The sequence below is a fragment of the Nycticebus coucang genome, chromosome X, assembly GCF_027406575.1.
Source record: "Nycticebus coucang isolate mNycCou1 chromosome X, mNycCou1.pri, whole genome shotgun sequence".
Classification (NCBI taxonomy): Eukaryota; Metazoa; Chordata; class Mammalia; order Primates; family Lorisidae; genus Nycticebus; species Nycticebus coucang.
In genome coordinates this window covers 83,751,007-83,769,653 of record NC_069804.1, presented here as the reverse complement: position 1 = coordinate 83,769,653, position 18,647 = coordinate 83,751,007, and the positions used below count along the sequence as shown (strand labels likewise).

The window sequence follows — 18,647 nt, the reverse complement described above, 5'->3', positions numbered from 1 at the left end:
CATTGGCTCCAAGATGTAGCTCAAGGGGGCCTACCAAACAACAATGACAACTACAACAAAAAGTTGCCAGGTGTTGTGGCAGGCGCCTGTAGTCCCAGCTGCTTGGGAGGTTGAGGCAATAGAATTGTCCAAGCCCAGGAGTTTGAGGTTGCTGTGAGCTATGACACTGTGAGCTATGACGCTACGGCACTCTCTACCAAGGGTGACAAAGTGAGACTCTGTCTCAAAAAAAGAAAAGATAAACATCAATAAACCTTTCAGCTAGATTAACTGCAAACAGAAAAGATGTCAAATAATCTCAATTAGAAACAAAAGACGAGAAATAACAGATGCCACCAAGATACAAAAGATCAGCTCTGATTACTACAAAAAAGTCTATGCCCAGAAATTTGACAATGTGGAAGAAATGGCACCAATACCAGGGCTGGCACAGTGGCTCACACCTGTAATATTAGCACTCTGGGAAGCTGAGGCAGGATTATCATCTGAACACTCAAGTTCAAGACCATCCGGAACTAGAGTGAGACTCCACCTCTAAAAATAGCTGGACACTGTGACATGCACCTGTAATTCCAACTACTGGGAAGGCTGAGGCAAGAGAATTGCTTCAGCCCAGGAGTCTGAGGTTGCTGTGAGCTATGACAACATGGCACTCTTACTGGGGGCAATAAAAGTGAGATTCTGTCTCGCAAAAAAAAAGAAAGAAAGAAATGGACCAATACCTGGAATCACATCACCTCCTTAAACTCGACCACAAAGTATTTAAAATTTTGAACAAATCAATATCAGGAATGGAAAATGCAACAATAAAAAAATCTTTGAAACAGTTCGATGGGTAGCAGGAGCAGAGAGCAGACCCCAGAGAGTCCTGAGCAGCCCCACCGCCGCCACTGGCCTAGTTACCATCACACATCAGCAGGAGCCGCAGGAGCCGCAGCTGCCGCAGCCGGCCCCAATCACCATCACCATCACCATCACCATCACCATCACCGCAACCATGAGCAGCGAGGCCGAGACCCAGCAGCCGCCCGCCGCCCCCGCCCTCAGTGCTGCCGACACCAAGCCTGGCACTATGGGCAGCAGCACAGGGAGCCGTAGCCCAGGCGTCCTCACTTGGGCGGCGCCTGCCAGCGGGGACAAGAAAGTCATCACAATGAAGGTTTTAGGAATAGTAAAATGGTTCAATGTGAGAAACGGATATGGTTTCATCAACAGTAACGACACCAAGGAAGATGCATTTGTACAGCAGACTGCCATAAAGAATAACCCCAGGAAGTACCTATGCAGTGTAGGAGATGGAGAGACTGTGGAGTTTGATGTTGTTGAAGGAGAAAAGGGTGCAGAGGCAGCAAATGTTACAGGCCCTGGTGGAATTTCAGTTCAAGGCAGTAAATATGCAGCAGACCGTAACCATTACAGGCGCTATCCACATCGCATGGGTCCTCCACGCTATTACCAGCAGAATTACCAGAATAGTGATAGTGGGGGGAAAGAACAAGGGATCGGAGAGTGCTCCTGAAGGCCAGGCCCAACAACGCCGGCCCTACCACACGCGGAGACCCTATGGGCGTCGACCACAGTATTCCAACCCTCCTGTGCAGGGAGAAGTGATGGAGGGTGCTGACAACCAGGGTGCAGGAGAACGAGGTAGACCAGTAAGACAGAATACGTATCGGGATTATAGACCACGATTCCGCAGGGGCCCTCCTTACCAAAGACAGCCCAGAGAGGACGGCAATGAAGAAGATAAAGAGAATCAAGGGGATGAGAACCAAGGTCAGCAGCCTCCTCAACGTCGGTACCGTCGCAACTTCAATTACCGACGCAGACACCCAGAAAACCCTAAACCACAAGATGGCAAAGAAACAAAAGCAGCCGATCCACCAGCTGAGAATTTGTCGCTCCTGAGGCTGGAGGGGGGAGATAAATGCCAACTTACCATCTCTACCATCATCCGGTTTAGTCATCCAACAAGAAAAAACGAATATGAAATTCCAGCAATAAGAAATGAGCAAAAGATTGGAGCTGAAAACCTTAAGTGCTTGCTTTTTGCCTGTTGACCAGATAACTAGAACTATCTGCATTATGTATGCAGCATGGGGGTTTTATTATTTTTACCTAAAGTCTTTTTTGGTAATAACAAACATGTTTTTTAAAAAAAGCTTGGTTTTTCTCAATAACGCCTTTAAAGGTTTTTAAATTGTTTCATATCTGGTCAAGTTGAGATTTTTTTTTTTTTTTGTGCTTTTTGGCCGAGGCTGGGTTTGAACCCACCACCTCCAGCATATGGGACTGGCGCCCTATCCCTTTGAGCCACAGACGCCACCCTAAAGTTGAGATTTTTAAGAACTTCATTTTTAATTTGTAATAAAAGTTTACAACTTGATTTTTTTTTTTTTCAAAAAAGTCAACAAACTGCAAGCACCTGTTAATAAAGGTCTTAAATAATGAAAAAAAAAAAAAAATCTTTGAAAAATGAAAAGCCGAGGGGCGGCACCTGTGGCTCAGTCGGTAAGGCGCAGGCCCCACATACCGAGGGTGGCGGGTTCAAACCCAGCCCTGGCTGAACTGCAAACCAAAAAGTAGCTGGGCGTTGTGGTGGGCGCCTGTAGGCCCAGCTACCCAGGAGGCTGAGGCAAGACAATCGCTTCAGCCCAGGAGTTGGAACTTGCTGTGAGCTGTGTGATGCCATGGCACTCTACCGAGGGCGATAAAGTGAGACTCTGTCTCTACAAAAAAAAAAAAGAAAAATGAAAAGCCGGGCGTTGCCTGCGGATCAGTGAGTAGGGCGCCAGCCCCATATACTGAGGGTAGCAGGTTCAAACCCAGCCCCAGCCAAACTGCAACAACAACAAAAAAATAGCTGGGCGTTGTGGCGGGCATCTGTAGTCCCAGCTACTCAGGAGGCTGAGGCAAGAGAATTACTTAAACCCAATAGTTTCAGGTTGCTGTGAGCTGTGACGCCATAGCACTCTACCAAGGGGCAACATAGTGAGACTCTGTCTCAAAAAAAAAAAAAAAAAAAAGATCATGAAAAGACAAAATAAAAACAGGAACACAACATACCAATATCATTAATGAATATCAACACAAAAATATCCAATAAAATCCTAGCAAACAGAATACACCTAAACATTCAAAAAATTATACATCGCAATCAAGTATGCTTTATCTCAGGCATGCAAAGATGGTTCAAAATATGCAAATACAAAAATATAATTCAACACACATAAATACAAGCAAAAACACAAACTGCCAACATCCTCTCAATAAACGCAGAAAAAACATTTGACAAAATTCAGCATCCTTGGGGGCGGCACCTGTGGCTCAAAGGAGTAGGGCACCGGCTCCATATGCCAGAGGTGGCAGGTTCAAACCCAGCCCTGGCCCCGGCCAAAAACTGCAAAAAAAGAATCTAAATGGAAGAACACTTGTTGTCTGGGCTTATTCAATAATAAAATTAATTTAAAAAAAAAAAGTTCAGGGCGGCGCCTGTGGCTCAGTGAGTAGGGTGCCGGCCCCATATGCCGAGGGTGGCGGGTTCAAACCTAGCCCCGGCCAAACTGCAACAAAAAAATAGCCGGGCGTTGTGGCGGGCACCTGTAGTCCCAGCTGCTCGGGAGGCTGAGGCAAGAGAATCGCGTAAGCCCAAGAGTTAAGAGGTTGCTATGAGCCTTGTGACACCACGGCACTCTACCCGAGGGTGGTACAGTGAGACTCTGTCTATAAAAAAAAAAATAAAAAATAAATTCAGCGTCCTTTTCTCATAAGAGTACTTAAGAAAATAGGCATACCTGTAGTCCCAGCTACGCGGGAGGGTGAGGCAAGAGAATCACTTAAGTCCAAGAGTTTGAGGCTGTGACACTGGCACTCTACTACAGGCAAAATAGTGAGATACTGTCTCAAAAAAAAAAAAAGAAAAGAAAGAAAATAGGCATAGATGAGACATTTCTTAAACTGAGAGGCCATCTACAACAAACTCATGGACAAGGCAGTGCCCATAGCTCAGTGGGTAGGGCAGTGGCCACATACACCAAGGCTGGTGGTTTCAAACACGGCCGGGACCAGCTAAAACAACGACAACTGCAACAAAAAAAATACCCAGGGTTTGGCGCCCGTGGCATAGTGGTTATGGCACCAGCCATATACACCAAGGCTGGCATGTTGGAATAAACCCGGCCCAAGGCAGCTAAACAATGACATCTGCAACAAAAAAATAGCCAGGCCTTGTGACGGGTGCCTGTGGTCCCAGCTGCTTGGGAGGCTGAGGCAGGAGAATCTCTTAGGCCCAGCAGTTTGAGGTTGCTGTGAGCTATGATGCCATGGCACTATTGCAAGGGCAACATAGCGAGACTCTGTCTCAAAAAAACACTCTTGGGGGGCGCCTATAGCTCAAGTGGCTAAAGCGCCAGCCACATACTCCAGAGGGAGCAGGTTCGAATCCAGCTTGGGCCTGCCAAACAATGACAACTACAACCAAAAAACAGCCAGGCATTGTGGCGGGCACCTGTAGTCCCAGCTACTTGGGAGGCTGAGGCAAGAGAATCCCTTAAGCCCAGGAGTTTGAGGTTGCTGTAAGCTGTGACGCCACAGCACTCTACCCAGGGCTATAGCTGAGGCTCTGTCTCAAAAAAAAAAAACTCTTGGCCAGGGCGGCGCCTGTGGCTCAGTGAGCAGGGCGCCGGCCCCATATACCGAGGGTGGCGGGTTCAAACCCAGCCCCGGCCAAACTGCAACAAAAAAATAGCCGGGCGTTGTGGCGGGCGCCTGTAGTCCCAGTTACTCGGGAGGCTGAGGCAGGAGAATCGCCTAAGCTCAGGAGTTGGAGGTTGCTGTGAGCCGCGTGACGCCACGGCACTCTATCGAGGGCCATAAAGTGAGACTCTATCTCTACAAAAAAAAAAAAAAAAAACAAAAAAAAGAAATATTTTGGCTCAGCACCTGTAGCTCAAGCGGCTAAGGCGCCAGCTACATACCCCAGAGCTGGCAGGTTCGAATCCAGCCTGGGCCTGCCAAACAACAATGACAACCACAACCAAAAAATATCCAGGCTGGGCGGCACCTGTGGCTCAGTGAGTAGGGCGCCAGCCCCATATACCGAGGGTGACGGGTTCAAACCCAGCCCCGGCCAAACTGCAACAAAAAAATAGCCAGACGTTGTGGCGGGCGCCTGTAGTCCCAGCTGCTTGGGAGGCTGAGGCAAGAGCATCACATAAGCCCAAGAGCTGGAAGTTGCTGTGAGCCGTGTGACGCCATGGCACTCTACCGAGGGCAGCAAAGTGAGACTCTGTCTCTACAAAAAATAAAAATAAAAAAATAAAAAAATATATATATATCCAGGCGTTGTGGCAGGCGCCTGTAGTCCCAGCTACTTGGGAGGCTGAGGCAAGAGAATTGCTTAAGCCCAAGAGTTTGAGGTTACTGTGAGCTGTGATGCTGTAGCACTCTACTGAGAACAACATAGTGAAACTCTGTCTCCAAGAAAAAAAAGAAATGAATGGGAAAAATAATTACTGAGTTTAAGAGTGGTTTCCTCTGAGGATGACTGAAGAGAGATGCTATCAGGAATGAGTACACAAAGAAAGTAAACTGAAATGGTAATGTTTGATTTTTTATTTTATTTTATTTTTACTTAAATGTGATTTTGTTTGTCTGTTAAGCAGGCTGAGGCGAAGTTGGAACCCACCAGCCCCCGTGCATGTGGCTGGTACTGAGCCACATTTGATTTTTTACACTGGATAGCGAGAACAGAGGTTCACTGTATTATGTTTATATGTTTGTATGTCTCTTAAGTAATTCATAACACAAAGTCTCACCAAAAATATAAAGAAAAGTTAATCTTACATGCCTCATTGCCCCCTCACTACCAAAAAAAGAAAGAATCATAGGGTGGCACCTGTAGCTCAGTCGGTAAGGCGTCGGCCCCATATACCAAGGGTGGCGGGTTCAAACCCGGTGCCGGCTGAACTGCAACCAAAAAATAGCTGGGCGTTGTGGCGGGCGCTATAGGCCCAGCTACTTGGGAGGCTGAGGCAAGAGAATCGCTTAAGCCCAGGAGTTGGAGGTTGCTGTGAGCTGTGTGATGCCTCGGCACTCTACCGAGGGCCATAAAGTGAGACTCTGTCTCTACAAAAAAAAAAAAAAAAAAAAGAAAGAATCATAATATTCTGCAACTTACTTTTTCACATAACAATCATTCATAGCATCCTTTGGGCCAAGAGCCAAAATACTCCATAATATTAATGTACATATGTACCACAATTTATTCAAATATTCTCCTATTGATGGATACACAAGTTGTTTCCAGTTATTTGTCACAAGAACAAAGCTACACAAGAATCCTTGTTCATATATACTGGCACTTATATATCTGTAAGATGGATTATTAAAAATCAGGCTATTGGGTTTCAGAATTTATTTCCCTAAATATCATCAGTCGCAAGAGATATAAATATACAGAACAGAACAAAAAACCTAGAGATGAAACCAGCCTCTTATTGGCATCTGATCTTTGATAAATCCCCAAACAAAAGCATATACTGGGGGGGAAAAAAATCCCTATTTAAAAAATGGTGCAGGGAGAGCTGGATAACCACATGTAAAAGACTGAAATTGGCCAGGCACCTTTCACCACTTACAAAAATTGGCTCATGATGGAAAAATATTTAAACCTTTTTGTTTGTTTATTTTTGAGAGAGTCTCAAGCCGTTGCCCTGGGTACAGTGCTGTGGCATCACAGCTCACAGCAACCTCAAACTCCTGGGCTCAAGCAATTCTCCTGCCTCAGCCTCCCAAGTAGCTGGGACTACAGGCACCTGCCACAATGCCCAGCTATTTTTTTTTGTTGCAGTTGTCATTGTTGTTTTACCTGACCCAGGCTGGGTTAGAAAATGCCAGCCTCGGTGTATGTGACCGGCGCCCTACCCACTGAGCTACAGTTGCCTCCCAGAAAAAGATTTTCATCTAAGACACAAAACAATAAACTCTTCACGATACTGGCATGGGGAAAGAGTTTATGAAGAAGCCTCCATTGACAACTTCAACAACAATAAAAATAAATAAATGGGACTTACTTAAGCTAAAAAGCTTCTGCTTGGCTAAGGACACAACAATTAAACCAAACAGACAACCTTCAAAATGGGAAAAGATATTTGCATGGTGCAAACCTGACGAAGGCAGACAAACCAGAATCTACAGAGAACTCAAATTTATCAATAAAAGAAGAGTAAACAATCCCATCTACTGGGCAAGAGACATGACCATAACGTTCTCTGAAGACTGATTAAATGGCCAACAAACACATGAAAAAATGCTCATTGTCCCTAATCATCAGAGAAATGTGAATCAAAACCACCTTGAGGCTCTGCACCTATAGCTCAAGAGGCTAAGGCGCCAGCCACATACACCAGAGCTGGTAGGTTCGAATCCAGCCCAGCCTGCCAACACAGTGACAACGGCAACCAAAAAATAGCCGGGCGTTGTGGCGGGCTCCTGTAATCCCAGCTACTTGGGAGGCTGAAGCAAGAGAATTGCTAAAAAAAAAAAAAAGAAAAAGAAAAAAAAAGAGAGAATTGCTTAAGCTCAGGAGTTGGAGGTTGCTGTGAGCTGTGATGTAACAGCACTCTACCTAGGGCAACAGCTTGAGGCTCTGTCTCAAAAAAAAAACGCCTTGAGGGCGGCGCCTGTGGCTCAGTCGGTAAGGCGCCGGCCCCATATACCGAGAGTGGCAGGTTCAAACCCGGCCCCGGCCAAACTGCAACCAAAAAATAGCCAGGCGTTGTGGCAGGCGCCTGTAGTCCCAGCTACTCGGGAGGCTGAGGCAAGAGAATCGCTTAAGCCCAGGAGTTGGAGGTTGCTGTGAGCTGTGTGAGGCCACGGCACTCTACCGAGGGCCATAAAGTGAGACTCTGTCTCTACAAAAAAAAAAAAAAAAAACACCTTGAGATATCACCTAACCCCAATGAGAATAGTCTACATCACAAAGTCCCAAAGCTACAGAGGCTGGTGTGGGTGTGAACAGATAAGAACACTTTTACCCTGTTGGTGGGATTGCAAACACAGCCTCCTTGGAATGAAGTATGGAGAGTCCTTACAGAACTCAAAATAGACCTCCCATCTAATCCCACCATCCTACTACTAGATATCTACCCAGAAGAAAAAAAAAATCATTTTATCACAAGGACATCTGCATTAGTCTATCACAGCTCAATTTACAATCACCAATATGCAGACTCAACCGAAGTGCCCATCAACCAATGGAAGGATTAATAAACTGTGATATATGTATACCATGGAATACTATCAAGCCATAAAAAAGATAACCTGGGGGCGGCGCCTATGGTTCAAAGGAGTAAGGCGCCAGCCCCATATGCCAGAGGTGGCGGGTTCAAACCCAGCCCCGGCCAAAAGCTGTAAAAAAAAAAAAAAAGATAACCTGGATAGAGTTGGAGAACATTAAGTATCACAAGAATGGAAAAGCAACTATCCAGTGTATTCAATATTAATATGAATCCAGTAAATGAACTAATTCAATGCCCACACAAGAGAAAAACTCAATTTAATTCAAATTGGGGGAAGGATAGGAGGAAGAGGGAGGGAGATTATTGTGCTCTCAGCTTATGGGCCCAATGTAAGGATATATGGCACACTTCCCGTGACCTTACCTAACACAAACATTGTAACCTAATCATTTGTACCCTCATATTAACCCGAAATTTAAATAAATAAATATTGCCAGATTACCTTTCTAAAATTTTGCAGCAGAATGGGTGCAGTGGCTCACACCTAAAACCCTGGTAGTCTGGGTGTCCAAAGGAGGAGGGCCTCCTGAGCTCAGGGGTTCAAAACCAGTCTGCGCAAGACTGAGACCTATTCCTACTAAAAGTAGAAAAATTAGCCAAGTGTTGTGACTGAAGCTTGTGGTTCCAACTACTTGGGATGCTGAGGCAGGAGGATCACTTAAGTCCAGGAGTTAAGGTTGCTGTGAGCTAGGCGTAGGCCAGGGCACTCTAGCCAGGAGCAACATAGTGAGACTCTGCCTCAAAAAATAAGTAAATAATAAAAGTGTGCAGCAATTCATACTCTCTCCAACAACACGAGTGAAATATGAGCACTTCTTAACTGAAATAAGCAGATTAAATGTCATTCTTTACTGTCCTCCCCATGTAATGAGTATGTTATGCTTAACATAAATTTATTTTCACCAAGAAATTTAAACACGGGAAATCGCTTTTCCTAATGAGTAATCAACCTAGCAACCTACATAATGTGTCAAGTCCCCCAGAGAGCGCGCGCGCGCGCGCGCGCACACACACACACACACACACACACACACAGAATTCCGAGATATTTCAAGAACGAACATTATTATACTTCCCAAAGTCCACATTTGGAGCAAATATAAAATAATTTTATAAAACAGAAAACAATTTTAATCTAGTTCATAATGAATACGTTACAAACAGGGTAGTTTATCAAAACTACGAAGATTGGACACGAATGCCAGAGCCAAGGAAACACCCATTTAGACAAGGAAAAACAAGAGAACGACTCAGATATACCTCCTGAGCTAACTTCAGCAACCTCTTTGCCTCAGCAGTGGAGGTAAGGTGATTACGGAAGTCAGAATTTATTCTTCGGTATTTTGAAGTGACAGGAAAGGAAGAAATATAACACAGGCCGGCTCCACTCCCCACTCAGGCCACACCACCGCGAACTGTGTACCCTAGGCATGACCACTTCTCTAGCCAACTTGAGTTTCAGCACTCACCACAACACAAAAACTGGGGCGTTTTTGGACTTTCGTTAGTAGATTCATCCTTTGGCCTCCCAGCGACACGGGGTAAGCACGCAGGAATTGCAAGCAAATACCGCCATCTTAGGTCTTCCACCAAACCTAGAAAACAGACGGATAAAGCATAGGGTGGGCGTTACAGTCAAAAAGGCCCCGCACCTAGCCGTGGTGCACTACCCAAATGGCTCCGCCGGCAACGTGACCCAGCTGCCCTGTGGTCCACAGTTTTCCCCACCGGTTGTACTTCCTCTCACAACCTTTGTTACCTCTTTTAAAATACCCTCGTTCGGGGCGGCGCCTGTGGCTCAGTGAGTAGGGCGCCGGCCCCATATGCCGAGGGTGGTGGATTCAAACCCAGCCCCGGCCAAACTGCAACAACAAAAAAATAGCCGGGCGCCTGTAGTCCCAGCTGCTCGGGAGGCTGAGGCAAGAGAATCACATAAGCCCAAGAGCTGGAGGTTGCTGTGAGCCGTGTGACGCCACGGCACTACTGAGGGCAGTAAAGTGAGACTCTGTCTCTACAAAAAAAAATACCCTCGTTCGGGCTCGGCGCCTGTAGCTCAGGGGCTAGGCGTCAGCCACATACGCCGGAGCTGGCGGATTCGAGACTAGCCCGGGCTTGCCAAACAACAATGACAACTACAATGAAAAACTAGCCAGGCGTCTTTGCTGGCGCCTGTAGTCCCAGCTCGCTGGGAGACTGAAGCAAGAGAATCGGGTAAGCCCAAGAGTTTGAGATTGCTGTGAGCTGTGACGGCACGGTACACTACCGAGGGCGACACGGTGAGAAAAAATTAATGAATTAATTGAATAGAATACTCTCGTTCGAGGGTGCCCGTAGCTCAGTGATTAGAGCCTCGGCCACATGCGGCAGGGCTGGTGGGTTGGGCCTGCTTAAAAAAAAAAACAAAATGCTGGGCGTTGTGGCGGGCGTCTCTAGTCCCAGCTACTTGGGAGGCTGAGGCAAGAGAACCGCTTAAGCTGAATAGTTTGTTTTTTTTTTTTTTCGGTTTTTGGCCAGGGCTAGGTTTGAACCCGCCACCTCTGGCATATGGGGTCGGCGCCCTACTCCTTGAGCCACAGGCGCCGCCCCAAGCTGAATAGTTTAAAGTTGCTGTGAGCTGTGACGGAACAGCACCCTACTGAGGGCAGCAAAGTGAGACTGTCTCAAAAAAAAAAAAAAAAAAACGTGGGTAGGGCACCGGCCACATACACCAAGGATAGCGGGTTCAAACCCAGCCCCGGCCAGCTAAAACTACAATGACAACTGCAACAAAAAAAAAATAGCCGGGTTGGGCGGCGCCTGTGGCTCAGTGAGTAGGGTGCCGGCCCCATATACCGAGGGTGGTGGGTTCAAACCCGACCCCGGCCAAACTGCAACAAAAAAATAGCCGGGCCTTCTGCCAGGTCCCTCTAGTCCCAGCTACTCGGAAGGCTGAGGCAAGAGAATCACCTCAGACCAAGAGCTGGAGGTTGCTGTGAGCTGTGACGCCACTGGCACTCTACCGAGGTGGGCAAAGTGAGACTGTCTCTAAAAAAAAAAAAAAAAAAAAATAGCTGGGCGCTGGAGCGGATGCCTTTAGGCCCAGCTACTTGGGAGACTGAGGCAAGAGAGAATCGCTTAAACCCAAGGGTTTAAGGTTGCTGTGAGGTGTAACGCCAGAGCACTCTACCCAGGGCGACAACTTGAGACTCTGTCTCAAAAAAAAAAGATACAAGTCTGGGGCAGCGCTTGTAGCTCAAAGGAGTAAGGCGCTAGTCCCATATGCCGGAGATGGCGGGTTCAAACCCAGCCCCGGCCAAAAACTGCAAAAAAAGAAAAAAAAAAAGATACAAGACTCGGGCAGCACCTGTGGCTCAAAGTGTAGGGCGCTGGCCCCATATGCCGGAGGTGGCTGGTTCAAACCCAGCCCTGGCCAAAAACTGCAAAAAAGAACAGAAAAAAAGATACAAGTCTGTGAATTAAAAGAAAACAGCTTGAGACTCTGTCTCAAAAAATAATAATAATAATATTAAAATAAATTTGATGGGGCAGCACCTGTGTCTCAGTGAGTAGGGCGCCAGCCCCATATACCAAGGGTAGCGAGTTCAAACGTGGTCCCAGCCAAACTGCAACAAAAAAATAGCTGGGCGTTGTGACAGGCGCCTATAGTACCAGCTACTCAGGAGGCTGGGACAAGAGAATCACCTAAGCCCAAGAGATGAAAGTTGCTGTGAGCTGTGATGGTACAGCACTCTACTGAGGGCGACAAAGAGACTCTATCTCTAAAAATAATAATAATAAATAAATAAATAAATTTGGCTATTATGAACATTTCATATAAATGAAGTCAATAGGTGGCTTTTTATGCCTTACTTCTTTTATTTTGCATATTCATGCATTGTCAGGATTCATGAATGTTGTAGCATGTATAAGTACTTCATTCCTTTTTATGACTAAGTGATATTCCATTGTATAAGTATACAACATATTTATCCATTTAATAAATGATGCATATTTGGGTTTCCACCTTTTGTATATTATGAATAATGCGGCTATGAACATTGTTGTGCAAATGATTCACTTCAGATAGGCAGAAGAAAAACTTCAGCTCAGAGTTTGAAGATAGAGAGATATGAATAAAGTTTGAATAAAGAGATATGACATTTTTATTCGGCTCATGGCATGGAGCAAGGTGGGCAAGCCAGTGCAGCAGGTACCCCTTACCCAGCTCCTGGCGACTGGGGATCTGGGCTGCCTGGAAAGTCCACAATTTATGTTCTGCCACGGGCCATCCGCAATCCACAGTTCACACAAGGGAAAGATCCTATACACCTTTATATCCAGGGAAACAAAAGTGGCAGCATGCCAAGCAGCTACAACATAAACATCATTGTACTTAGTTATGGTCATCTAAGCTTATAAGGAGCCTTCTATGCCATCCCACCTGTCCCGGGGTATGGACAGGAGAGCCCAGGCATCCTTATCTCATTCCACATCCAGGCCTGTGGGCAAGAAAGCCCAAACATTAATGTACAAATTTTTGTGTCAACACATGTTATCTGTTCTCTTGGGTATATACCTAGTACTGCAACTGCTAGTTAGTATAGTAACTCCATGATGACCCCTTTGAGGAACTACCAAACTCTCTTCCAAGGTGCTGTATTATTTTACATTTCTACCAGCAATGTATGAATGTTCCAATTTCTCCACATTCTTTTTTTTTTTTTTTTTTTTTTTTTTTTTGTAGAGACAGAGTCTGACCTTACCACCCTCGGTAGAGTGCCGTGACGTCACACAGCTCACAGCAACCCCCAAATCCTTAGGCTTAGGTGATTCTCTTGACTCAGCCTCCCAAGTAGCTGGGACTACAGGCGCCCACCACAACGCCCAGCTATTTTTTTGTTGCAGTTTGGCCGGGGCTGGGTTTGAACCCGCCACCCTCGGCATATGGGGCCGGCACCCTGCCCGCTGAGCCACAGGCACCGCCCTTCTCCACATTCTTGACAAATTTGTCATTTTAATTAAAGCCAGCTTAGTGGATGTGAAGTAGTATCTCACTGCACTTTTGGTATGCATGTTCCTAATGGCTAATTACGACTGTAGAGCATCTTTTTATGTGTATGTTGGCCCTTTATATTTCTTTTTTGGATAAATGTCTATTCAAATCCTTGGCCTACTTTTTGATCAAGTTATTGGTCATTTAATGATGAATTGTAAGAGTTTTATTTATTAATATATATATTCTGAATGCATATCCATTATCAGATATAATCTTTGCAAAGATTTTCTCCTATTCCTCGGGTTTTTCCAGCTTCTTGATGTGGTTTTCTTGGTTTGTTTGTTTTGTTTTTTTTTAGAGACAGAGTCTCACTTTGTTGCCCTCAGTAGACTGCTGTGGAGTCATAGCTCACAGCAACCTCAAACTCTTGGGCTCAAACAAATCTCTTGTCTCAGATTCCAGAGTAGCTGGGACTACAGGCGCCCTCCACAATGCCTGGCTATTTTTAGAGACAGGGTCTCTCTTGCTCAGGCTGGTCTCGAACTCCTAAGCTCAAGCAATTCACCTGCCTCTGCCTCCCAGAGTGCTAGGATTACAGGCAAGAGCCACCACCCTTGGCCAGTATATTGGTTTTGTATCTTTTTTTTCTTTTGACACAGAGTCTTACTGTGTCGCACTTGGTAGAGTGCTGTGGCATCACAGCTCACAGCCAGCTCAAACTCTTGGGCTTAAGCGATTCTCTTACCTCAGCCTTCCAAGTAGTTGGGACAAAAGGCACCAATCACAACATCCAGCTATTTTTTGTTGAGGTTGTCATCATTGCTGTTTACCTGACCCGGGCAGGGTTCGAACCCACCAGCCTCGGTGTATGTGGCTGGCGCCATAACCACACGTGCTATGGGCACTGAGCCTGGTTTTGTATTATGTAACTTTATTAAAGTGGTTTGTTAGTTCTAGTTCTAGTATAGCTATCCCTCAGTATCCACAAGGAATTTGTTCTAGGATCCCCTGTAGGTACTAAAATCCTTGGATGCTCAAATTTCATATATAAAATAGCATCAAATATGCATATAAACTATATATATCCTTCCACATACTTTAAAACACCTCTAAATTACTTATAATAATTAATACATGTAAATGCTATATAAATAGTTGTTATACTATATTAGGTTTATATTTGTATTATTATTTTATTTTTTTTAAGAGACAAGAGTCTCACTCTGTTGCCCTCAGTAGATTGCTGTGGCTTCACAGCTCACAGCAACCTCCAGCTTTTGGGCTTTGGCGATTCTCTTGCCTCAGCCTCCCGAGTAGCTGGGATTACAGGTGCCTGCCACAACACTCGGCTATTTTGTTATTGTTGTTACAGATTGGCCGGGGCCAGGTTTGAACCTGCCACCCTCGGTATATTGGGCCAGTGCCCTACTCACTGAGCCACAGGTGCCGCCCAGTTTGGTAGTAGTATTTTGTTGAAGATTTTTGGATCTGTATTCATAAGAGACATTGGGCTGTAGTTTTCACTTCCCATGATGTCTTAATCTGGCTTTGTTATCAGGGAAATTCTGGTCTCATGGAATGAGTTGGAAATTGTTCCATCCTCTTGTATTTTGTGGAAGAGTTTGTGAAAGAAGGTTGTCTTTTTTTTTTTTTGAGACAGTCTCACTATGTCACCCTCTGTAGACTGCTGTGTCATCACAGCTCACAGCAACCTCAAACTCTTGGGCTCAAGTGACTCTCTTGCCTCAGCCTCCCAAGTAGCTGGGACTACAGGCACCCACCACAACGCCCAGCTATTTTTTTGGTTGCACTTGTCATTGTTGCTTAGCAGACCCAGGCTGGGTTCGAGCCCGCCACCCTACATGTATGTGGCCGGCGCCCTTGCTGACTGAGCCACAGGCGCCGCCCCAGAGCAGTATTTCCAACCCTTGAAATGACAGATTCTTACTCTTCAGGGAGAGGCAGAACCAGAGAAGGCTAAGAGGCCAGGCATATGAGCCATTCACCTAAAAGATTTCCTGCTGGAAGAGAAAGGCAGGGGAAGAATTGGATTCTTCATTCTGTTTTGAATAGGAACAAGGCTGAGGAACACATCTATAGGGGATAGATGGGGGCTGGAGGCCTTATGTGGAGCTTGCAATCCACTGGTCCCCCTCCAATGTCCAATGAGTATTAGCATCGGTAGATACAGGTGCTGAGTGTTTCCTGATACATGGCAACCTGGGAAAGTTCCTGGGATACCAATTGTCATTGATGGCTATGGGGACCAAGCCATGTGAATAAAAACCATAGAAATTCCCTTGGGTATTAGGCAGCTTCCCCCAAGGACCTATTGAGTATATATCTCCCTTTCTTGACTATATTCTTGGAGTGGATGTATTACAAGCCCTTGGGTTACATACCACAACAGGTAAATTCTGCCTGAGGATTCAGGTGATAAAGGCAGTTTTATGGGGGGTGGGGGCTTGAAGCCCATCCCCCATTATAGCTGCTAATGCCACAGAGAATTGCAAATACCAAATAGTACAAATTGCCAGGAGGCCACAAAGAGGTAACATACTATCACGAAATTAAAGAAAGCAGACATTGTGTGGCTGACCCACAGCCTGTATAACTCTCCTGTTTGGCCTATGCAAAAAGCTGATAGGTCATGGTGGATGACTGTGGATTACAGAGAGTCAAAGGTATGCCCCCATTACATGCCACTGTGCCTTCTGTGGTGGAGTTGATGGATTGACTGAGTCAGGAATCAGGCACTTATCTTTTGTACTGCCATAGCTGTGAGCAGCCAAGACCAGTTTGCATTTACATGGGATGGCCCACAAAGGACCTTTATTGTGCTCCCCCAGGGATATTTACATAGCCCCATGGTATGTCATGGTTTGGTAGCCACAGCCCTGGCCTGGTGGGCCAAGCCGGAAAGCGTGTGTACCCTTATATTGATGACTCCCATTAGTTAACCCCTGACTCTCTTATAGAACTAGAGAATGCCATTTCTGCTCTCCTCACTCACTTGAAGATATGTGGTTGTGCACTCAATGACAAGTTATGTGCAAGGACCTGGTTTATCTGTCAAATTCTTGGAGGTTGTCTGGTTAGATAAGATGAAAATTATCCCTAAGAGGGACTTTACCCAACAAATGCAATCAATGTAAACTGGTTTCTTGTACCCTCAATGAATCCCCAACAATAAAAAAAAAAAGAAAATTATCCCAAGTTTTGTTTTTGTTTTTTGAGACAGTCTCACTTTTTTGCCTTGAGCAGAGTGCCGCAGCGTCATAGCTCACAGCAACCTCAAACTCCTGGGCTTAAGCTATTCTCTTGCCTCAGCCTCCCAAGTAGCTGGGACTATAGTCACCCACCACAACACCTGGCTATTTTTAGAGACAAGGTCTTGCTCTGGGCTCATGCTGGTCTCAAACCTGTGAGCTCAGGCAATCCACCCGCCTCGGCCTCCCAAGTGCTGGGATTACAGGCGTGAGCCACCATGCCTGGCCCCCCGGGTCTAACTCTTGCTCATCCTAGTCTCAAAACCATGAGCTCAGGCAACCCACCTACTTCAGCCTCCCAGAGTGCTGGGATTACAGGCATGAGCATGAGCTCATGTGCTAGGAGTGCTGGGATTACATGCATGAGCCACCATACCCGGCCTCCCTAATGTTGTTATAAGTAATATATAAGCTTATCCTGTCCCCAACATGGTAAAACAGTTACAAACCGTTCTTGGTCTGTTGGGATACTGAAGAGCTTTCACACCCCACTTCACACAGCTGCTGTGCTCCCCTATAGCCTAGTTCGAAAGGAGGCTAAGTAGAATTGGATGGGGGAGGCACAGACTGCTTTTGATTCCACCAAATGCACCTTTAAGATGGCATAGGTGCTGCCTATCTTTGGTGGCTGTGAGCCAGATGTGTATGTCACTGCTGAGGGCTTAGGGTGGGATCTTTGACAAAGCTTGGAACAGCTGAGGCAACCTATAGGGTTCTGGTGGAAGGGGGCAGAAGTATGATATCCCTTGGTGGAAAACACCTGGCGGCTGTATAAGTGGCCCTCCTGGCAATGTAGAGTATCACTGCCACAGCCCCTGTGACTGTCCATATCATGTACTCTATTGCTATTTGGGTACAAGACTGGAACACTAGGCCATGCATTGGCACAGCACAGATTCCAACCCTGGCTAAGTAGGGGAAGTATTTACAGCATCTCAGTGCCCTCAGCTACAGCCCAGTATGGGCCAACCTACTGGAAGAATTGGGTCCCATGACCTATACAGATGCTGGGGCACAGAATCCTCAAGTAATTGAAGGTGAACCGTAAATTAGTCCCTTTAAGGAGGGGCATGCCCTGATTTCTGAAATACCATGGTGTACAGATGGCTCAAGTCTAGGGCAGCCTCTGTGGTGGATGGCTATATCCTTCCACTTGCTAAAAGTAGGTATTTGGCATGACACAGGAACCAGACGAAGCAGCCAATGGGCTGTTATAAGCAAGATGGTAGTGGTTGCTAATAAGCCATTGCTGCTAATGATTTATACAGACATCCAGGCTGTCTTTAGGGTTTGACTCTTTTTTTTTTTTTTTTGTAGAGACAGTCTCACTTTATGGCCCTCGGTAGTTGCCGTGGCCTCACACAGCTCACAGCAACCTCCAACTCCTGGGCTTAAGCGATTCTCTTGCCTCAGCCTCCCGAGTAGCTGGGACTACAGGCGCCCGCCACAATGCCCGGCTAGGGGTTTGACTCTTTGAATAGACATGTGGCACCTAAACCACTGGATGGTTATGCACAGGTCATTGGGCCAGGCCATATGGCAAGAGTTATGGGAGCTGGAACAGCAGAAACAGATGACAGTGTTATTAAGTCATTTGGCATGCTCCGTTAATTCATCTGGGTAATAACAAAGCAGACACCCTAGCTAAAGTCTGGTGGCTAGATACCATTCTTCAGAAGATGGCACCTAATGACTACATCACTGTCTCCTGCACATTGGATAGAAAACTGTGTGGTACACTATGAAGGCTTAGAATCTGTCCATCACCTATGCTGATGTGCTTACTGCTTGTGACTAATTTGTGGTATGTTCCAAAGAGCACCCTTGATGACCCATAGTCTCAGGTAGATAGGTAATGTGAGGATGGGTCCCCTAAATGTGCTGGCAAGTAGACAATATAAGCCCATTGCCCAAGTCAGATGGTTATTGACATCTGATGATGTGACACTGCCCCAGGGCTATTGGTTGCCAACCCAGCCTGTCATCTAGATCATTCCAATCCCTGGAATGGCTTTGTGCTACTTATGGTCTTCCACTGCTGGTGAAAAGTGACAATGGGACCCATTTCATGGGCACCCCAATACTATAATGGGCTAAAGACAT

The 18,647-nt window shown here is 46.0% G+C and overlaps 1 pseudogene; it reads left to right on the top strand.

Annotated features, from left to right (window-relative positions):
* Positions 1-982: 982 nt before the first annotated feature.
* Positions 983-2,060, top strand: LOC128576878 (Y-box-binding protein 1-like; annotated as a pseudogene).
* The last annotated feature ends 16,587 nt before the right edge of the window (positions 2,061-18,647 follow it).